Consider the following 8,959-nt stretch of genomic DNA (forward strand, 5'->3'; position numbering starts at 1 on the left):
TCTGGTCCAGGGCTCTTATTTTTCTTTACCCCAAAAACCACCTCCTTAATCTCATCGAGAGGAAAGGGTGCCATTAAATTTTTATTTTCTTCTTCACTAATTTTTAACTCCAAATCTTTAATGGAGGTCTGGGTTTCTTCAGGTCGCCCAAACAAATTTTTATAAAAGTTGGTAATATACTTCATTAAGTTTTCCTCCCCTTCACCATTCTGTCTTTTTGTTCTAAAGAAACGATTATATTATTTCTCCTTCTCCCATTCACCTTTGCATGGTAATATCTGGTGTTACCATCCCCATATGTAATTTCCTTATCTTTATATCTCTGAAGCCGCTTCATTTCTTCCTGAATCATTACTCTTTTCAGTTGATCTCTTAATTCTTTTTGTTCTGTTCTATCTACAACAATTAATCCCATAACCTCAACTTTTTTATCAATCTCATCTAGCTCTTTAATAATGTCAATTTTTAATTCTTTTATACCATGCATCGACATTTCTATTCTATCCTTTGGTTTTCTTCCTCAAATTTCTCAATCTAAGCTACCACCGCTCTAAGATATCTCCAATATATCTATCATTCCAAGTTTTATATACCAATTCTTTAAACCCATCTCTCAAAGCCCATGCATTTTCATATCTGAAATGTGTTTATCAGCCTATCCTTCCCCGGTGTCTAGAAACAATGGAGTGTGGTTTGATACTTCCCTAGCACAGGCCTGTAGTATAGTCAATGGATATTTTTCTTCCTAAGCTGGACACATTAACACCCCATCTAATTTTTCATAGGTAGGATCAGCCAAATTTTAGCCCAAGTAAATTGTCTCCCATTTAGGGGCAATTCTCTCAGCCCAACTTGCTCAATAATTGCACTAAACATAAAAGTCCACTGCTCATTATGAGCAGATTTGTTTTTTCTTTCTCATTTCTAATAATATTGAAGCCTCCTCCTACCAAACAAGGCATGGGGTTGTCATGATATAATCTAGCCGGCTTAGCTAGGAAGCTAGCTTTCCCTTTCGGCTGAGCATCTCCATAGAATGTAATCAGATTCCAATAGATCTTGACATTTTTATCATAAACTAGCATTATAAGAAAATACACCCCTTTTTCTATATGTTCCACATTGAACCTGTCTTTATTCACTCCCATTAAGATCCCCCAGACATCCCTCTAGGTGCATTCCAGCACCATTCATAATTCCTCCCGCCACATAAATTGTGTAATTCATTTTTAGAAAAGTTCTGTTTAATGGTTTCAGAAATCCCCACAAAGTCTAATCTATGATGATTTATCATCTCTCTCACATATCTCTTCTTATGGTCTTGGCTCAATCCTCTTACTTTCGAGAAAATCCCTCTCATTGTTATCCTGAATCTAAGGTTTTTGTAATGAAATTAACTTCCCAGGATAATCTATTTTCTGTAGAAGCAAATTTAGACTTCTGTCTTATTCCTTCTTCTTCTCAACACACCTACTCCAACAGAGTGCTTCACACAGATTAGTGTTGGTGAGCAGGTTTTATCACCTTTTCTTTCTGAGAAAATAGCTCTCATTTTCATATATTGTTGCTCCTCCATCTCAGCATCAGAGTGTTCCATATCAGAACACAACTCTTCAATGCTAACATCTCCAGTGTCAATGTGCACTAGTGTGTTATTGAAGGAAATATGCCCTAGAGGCAATAATAAAGTTATTATTTATTTCCTTATAATCATGATAAATGTTTATTATTCATGCTAGAATTGTATTTTCCGGAAACATAATACATGTGTGAATACATAGACAAACAGAGTATCACTAGTATGCCTCTACTTGACTAGCTCGTTAATCAAAGATGGTTATGTTTCCTAACCATGAACAATGAGTTGTTATTTGATTAACGAGGTCACATCATTAGTAGAATGATCTGATTGACATGACCCATTCCATTAGCTTAGCACCTGATCGTTTAGTATGTTGCTATTGCTTTCTTCATGACTTATACATGTTCCTATGACTATGAGATTATGCAACTCCCGTTTACCGGAGGAACACTTTGGGTACTACCAAACGTCACAACGTAAATGGGTGATTATAAAGGAGTACTACAGGTGTCTCCAATGGTCGATGTTGGGTTGGCGTATTTCGAGATTAGGATTTGTCACTCCGATTGTCGGAGAGGTATCTCTGGGCCCTCTCGGTAATACACATCACATAAGCCTTGCAAGCATTACAACTAATATGTTAGTTGTGAGATGATGTATTACGGAACGAGTAAATAGACTTGCCGGTAACGAGATTGAACTAAGTATTGGATACCGACGATCGAATCTCGGGCAAGTAACATACCGATGACAAAGGGAACAACGTATGTTGTTATGCGGTCTGACCGATAAAGATCTTCGTAGAATATGTAGGAGCCAATATGGGCATCCAGGTCCCGCTATTGGTTATTGACCAGAGACATGTCTCGGTCATGTCTACATTGTTCTCGAACCCGTAGGGTCCGCACGCTTAAGGTTACGATGACAGTTATATTATGAGTTTATGCATTTTGATGTACCGAAGGTTGTTCGGAGTCCCGGATGTGATCACGGACATGACGAGGAGTCTCGAAATGGTCGAGACGTAAAGATTGATATATTGGAAGCCTATGTTTGGACATCGGAAGTGTTCCGGGTGAAATCGGGATTTTACTGGGTTACCGGGAGGTTACCGGAACCCCCCCGGGAGCCATATGGGCCATCATGGGCCTTAGTGGAAAGGAGAAAGGGGCAGCCAAAGGGGGCTGCGCGCCTCCCCCCTTCCCCTAGTCCTATTAGGACTAGGAGAGGTGGCCGGCCACCCCTCTCCCTCTTTCCCCCTTGGGAATCCTAGTTGGAATAGGATTGGGGGGGGGGGAGTCCTACTCCCGGTAGGAGTAGGACTCCTCCTGCGCCTCTCCCTCTTGGCCGGCGCACCCTCCCCCCTTGGCTCCTTTATATACGGAGGCAGGGGCACCTCTAAACACACAAGTTGACACAAGTTGATCCACGTGATCGATTCCTTAGCCGTGTGCGGTGCCCCTTGCCACCATATTCCTCGATAATACTGTAGCGGAGTTTAGGCAAAGCCCTGCTGCTGTAGTTCATCAAGATCGTCACCACGCCGTCGTGCTGACGAAACTCTTCCCCGACACTTTGCTGGATCGGAGTCCGGGGATCGTCATCGAGCTGAACGTGTGCTCGAACTCGGAGGTGCCGTAGTTTCGGTGCTTGATCGGTTGGATCGTGAAGACGTACGACTACTTCCTCTACGTCGTGTCATCGCTTCCGTAGTCGGTCTGCGTTGGGTACGTAGACAACACTCTCCTCTCGTTGCTATGCATCACATGATCCTGTGTGTGCGTAGGAAAATTTTTGAAATTACTACGAAACCCAACAGTGGCATCCGAGCCTAGGTTAATGATGTTGATGTTATATGCACGAGTAGAACACAAGTGAGTTGTGGACGATACAAGTCATACTGCCTACCAGCATGTCATATTTTGGTTCAGCGGTATTGTTGGACGAGACGACCCGGACCAACCTTACGCGTACGCTTACGCGAGACCGGTTCCCTCGACGTGCTTTGTACAGAGATGGCTTGCGGGCGACTGCCTCTCCAACTTTAGTTGAACCAAGTATGGCTACGCCCGGTCCTTGCGAAGGTTAAAACGGAGTCTATTTGACAAACTATCGTTGTGGTTTTGATGCGTAGGTGAGATTGGTTCTTACTTAAGCCCGTAGCAGCCACGTAAAACATGCAACAACAAAGTAGAGGACGTCTAACTTGTTTTTGCAGGGCATGTTGTGATGTGATATGGTCAAGGCATGATGCTGAATTTTATTGTATGAGATGATCATGTTTTGTAACCAAGTTATCGGCAACTGGCAGGAGCCATATGGTTGTCGCTTTATTGTATGCAATGCAATCGCGATGTAATGCTTTACTTTATTACTAAACGGTAGTGATAGTCGTGGAAGCATAAGATTGGCGAGACGACAACGATGCTACGATGGAGATCAAGGTGTCGCGCCGGTGACGATGGTGATCATGACGGTGCTTCGGAGATGGAGATCACAAGCACGAGATGATGATGGCCATATCATATCACTTATATTGATTGCATGTGATGTTTATCTTTTTATGCATCTTATCTTGCTTTGATTGACGGTAGCATTATAAGATGATCTCTCACTAAATTATCAAGAAGTGTTCTCCCTGAGTATGCACCGTTGCAAAAGTTCTTCGTGCTGAGACACCACGTGATGATCGGGTGTGATAGGCTCTACGTTCAAATACAATGGGTGCAAAACAGTTGCGCACGCAGAATACTCAGGTTAAACTTGACGAGCCTAGCATATGCAGATATGGCCTCGGAACACGGAGACCGAAAGGTCGAGCGTGAATCATATAGTAGATATGATCAACATAATGATGTTCACCGATGAAACTACTCCATCTCACGTGATGATCGGACATGGTTTAGTTGATTTGGATCACGTGATCACTTAGAGGATTAGAGGGATGTCTATCTAAGTGGGAGTTCTTTAATAATATGATTAATTGAACTTAAAATTTATCATGAACTTAGTCCCTGATAGATGGCTCGTGCTGTTGTTCCGTTAAATTTTAATGCGTTCCTTGAGAAAGCAAAGTTGAAAGATGATGGTAGCAATTACACGGACTGGGTCCGTAACTTGAGGATTATCCTCATTGCTGCACAGAAGAATTACGTCCTGGAAGCACCGCTGGGTGCCAGGCCTGCTGCTGGAGCAACGCCAGATGTTATGAACGTCTGGCAGAGCAAAGCTGATGACTACTCGATAGTTCAGTGTGCCATGCTTTACGGCTTAGAATCGGGACTTCAACGACGTTTTGAACGTCATGGAGCATATGAGATGTTCCAGGAGTTGAAGTTAATATTTCAAGCAAATGCCCGGATTGAGAGATATGAAGTCTCCAATAAGTTCTATAGCTGCAAGATGGAAGAGAACAGTTCTGTCAGTGAGCATATACTCAAAATGTCTGGGTATAATAATCACTTGATTCAATTGGGAGTTAATCTTCCGGATGATTGCGTCATTGACAGAATTCTCCAATTACTGCCACCAAGCTACAAGAGCTTCGTGATGAACTATAATATGCAAGGGATGAACAAGACTATTCCCGAGCTCTTCGCAATGCTGAAAGCTGCGGAGGTAGAAATCAAGAAGGAGCATCAAGTGTTGATGGTTAACAAGACCACTAGTTTCAAGAAAAAGGGCAAAGGGAAGAAAAAGGGGAACTTCAAAAAGAACGGCAAGCAAGTTGCTGCTCAAGAGAAGAAACCCAAGTCTAGACCTAAGCCTGAAACTGAGTGCTTCTACTGCAAGCAGACTGGTCACTGGAAGCAGAACTGCCCCAAGTATTTGGCGGATAAGAAGGATGGCAAGGTGAACAAAGGTATATGTGATATACATGTTATTGATGTGTACCTTACCAATGCTCGCAGTAGCACCTGGGTATTTGATACTGGTTCTGTTGCTAATATTTGCAACTCGAAACAGGGACTACAGAATAAGCGGGCACTGGCAAAGGACAAGGTGACGATGCGCGTGGGAAACGGTTCCAAAGTCGATGTGATCGCGGTCGGCACGCTACCTCTACATCTACCTTCGGGATTAATATTAGACCTAAATAATTGTTATTTGGTGCCAGCGTTGAGCATGAACATTATATCTGGATCTTGTTTAATGCGAGACGGTTATTCATTTAAATCAGAGAATAATGGTTGTTCTATTTATATGAGTAATATCTTTTATGGTCATGCACCCTTGAAGAGTGGTCTATTCTTACTAAATCTCGATAGTAGTAATACACATATTCATAATGTTGAAACCAAAAGATACAGAGTTGATAATGAAAGTGCAACTTATTTGTGGCACTGTCGTTTAGGTCATATCGGTGTAAAACGCATGAAGAAACTCCATACTAATGGACTTTTGGAACCACTTGATTATGAATCACTTGGTACTTGCGAACCGTGCCTCATGGGCAAGATGACTAAAACACCGTTCTCCGGTACTATGGAGAGAGCAACAGATTTGTTGGAAATCATACATACCGATGTATGTGGTCCGATGAATATTGAGGCTCGTGGCGGATATCGTTATTTTCTCACCTTCACAGATGATTTGAGCAGATATGGATATATCTTCTTAATGAAGCATAAGTCTGAAACATTTGAAAAGTTCAAAGAATTTCAGAGTGAAGTTGAAAATCATCGTAACAAGAAAATAAAGTTTCTACGATCTGATCGTGGAGGAGAATATTTGAGTTACGAGTTTGGTGTACATATGAAAAATTGTGGAATAGTTTCGCAACTCACGCCACCCGGAACACCACAACGTAATGGTGTGTCCGAACGTCGTAATCGTACTTTATTAGATATGGTACGATCTATGATGTCTCTTACTGATTTACCGCTATCATTTTGGGGTTATGCTTTAGAGACGGCCGCATTCACGTTAAATAGGGCACCATCAAAATCCGTTGAGACGACGCCTTATGAACTGTGGTTTGGCAAGAAACCAAAGTTGTCGTTTCTTAAAGTTTGGGGCTGCGATGCTTATGTGAAAAAGCTTCAACCTGATAAGCTCGAACCCAAATCGGAGAAATGTGTATTCATAGGATACCCAAAGGAAACTGTTGGGTACACCTTCTATCACAGATCCGAAGGCAAAACATTTGTTGCTAAGAATGGATCATTTCTAGAGAAGGAGTTTCTCTCGAAAGAAGTGAGTGGGAGGAAAGTAGAACTTGACGAGGTAACTGTACCTGCTCCCTTACTGGAAAGTAGTTCATCACAGAAAACTGTTTCAGTGACACCTACACCAGTTAGTGAGGAAGCCAATGATAATGATCATGAAACTTCAGATCAAGATACTACTGAACTTCATAGATCAACCAGAGTAAGATCCGCACCAGAGTGGTACGGTAATCCTGTTCTGGAGGTCATGCTACTAGATCATGATGAACCTACGAACTATGAAGAAGCGATGGTGAGCCCAGATTCCGCAAAGTGGCTAGAAGCCATGAAATCTGAGATGGGATCCATGTATGAGAACAAAGTATGGACTTTGGTTGACTTGCCCGATGATCGGCAAGCGATTGAGAATAAATGGATCTTTAAGAAGAAGACTGACGCTGATGGTAATGTTACTGTCTACAAAGCTCGACTTGTCGCAAAAGGTTTTCGGCAAGTTCAAGGAATTGACTACGATGAGACCTTCTCACCCGTAGCGATGCTTAAGTCCGTCCGAATCATGTTAGCAATTGCCGCATTTTATGATTATGAAATTTGGCAAATGTATGTCAAAACTGCATTCCTGAATGGATTCCTGGAAGAAGAGTTGTATATGATGCAACCAGAAGGTTTTGTCGATCCAAAGGGAGCTAACAAAGTGTGCAAGCTCCAGCGATCCATTTATGGACTGGTGCAAGCCTCTCGGAGTTGGAATAAACGTTTTGATAGTGTGATCAAAGCATTTGGTTTTATACAGACTTTTGGAGAAGCCTGTATTTACAAGAAAGTGAGTGGGAGCTCTGTAGCATTTCTGATATTATATGTGGATGACATATTACTGATTGGAAATGATATAGAATTTCTGGATAGCATAAAGGGATACTTGAATAAAAGTTTTTCAATGAAAGACCTCGGTGAAGCTGCTTACATATTAGGCATTAAGATCTATAGAGACAGATCAAGACGCTTAATTGGACTTTCACAAAGCACATACCTTGACAAAATTTTGAAGAAATTCAAAATGGATCAAGCAAAGAAAGGGTTCTTGCCTGTGTTACAAGGTGTGAAATTGAGTAAGACTCAATGCCCGAACACTGTAGAAGATAGAGAGAATATGAAAGATGTTCCCTATGCATCAGCCATAGGCTCTATCATGTATGCAATGCTGTGTACCAGACCTGATGTGTGCCTTGCTATAAGTTTAGCAGGGAGGTACCAAAGTAATCCAGGAATGGATCACTGGACAGCGGTCAAGAACATCCTGAAATACCTGAAAAGGACTAAGGATATGTTTCTCGTATATGGAAGTGACAAAGAGCTCATCGTAAAAGGTTACGTTGATGCAAGCTTTGACACTGATCCGGACGATTCTAAATCGCAAACCGGATACGTGTTTACATTAAACGGAGGAGCTGTCAGTTGGTGCAGTTCTAAACAAAGCGTCGTAGCGGGATCTACATGTGAAGCGGAATACATAGCTGCTTCGGAAGCAGCAAATGAAGGAGTCTGGATGAAGGAGTTCATATCCGATCTAGGTGTCATACCTAGTGCATCGGGTCCAATGAAAATCTTTTGTGACAATACTGGTGCAATTGCCTTGGCAAAGGAATCCAGATTTCACAAAAGGACCAAACACATCAAGAGACGCTTCAACTCCATCCGGGATCTAGTCCAGGTGGGAGACATAGAGATTTGCAAGATACATACGGATCTGAATGTTGCAGACCCGTTGACTAAGCCTCTTCCACGAGCAAAACATGATCAGCACCAAAGCTCCATGGGTGTTAGATTCATTACAGTGTAATCTAGATTATTGACTCTAGTGCAAGTGGGAGACTGAAGGAAATATGCCCTAGAGGCAATAATAAAGTTATTATTTATTTCCTTATAATCATGATAAATGTTTATTATTCATGCTAGAATTGTATTTTCCGGAAACATAATACATGTGTGAATACATAGACAAACAGAGTGTCACTAGTATGCCTCTACTTGACTAGCTCGTTAATCAAAGATGGTTATGTTTCCTAACCATGAACAATGAGTTGTTATTTGATTAACGAGGTCACATCATTAGTAGAATGATCTGATTGACATGACCCATTCCATTAGCTTAGCACCTGATCGTTTAGTATGTTGCTATTGCTTTCTTCATGACTTATACATGTTCCTA

This window comes from Triticum aestivum, chromosome 4A (assembly GCF_018294505.1).
Source record: "Triticum aestivum cultivar Chinese Spring chromosome 4A, IWGSC CS RefSeq v2.1, whole genome shotgun sequence".
Lineage (NCBI taxonomy): Eukaryota > Viridiplantae > Streptophyta > Magnoliopsida > Poales > Poaceae > Triticum > Triticum aestivum.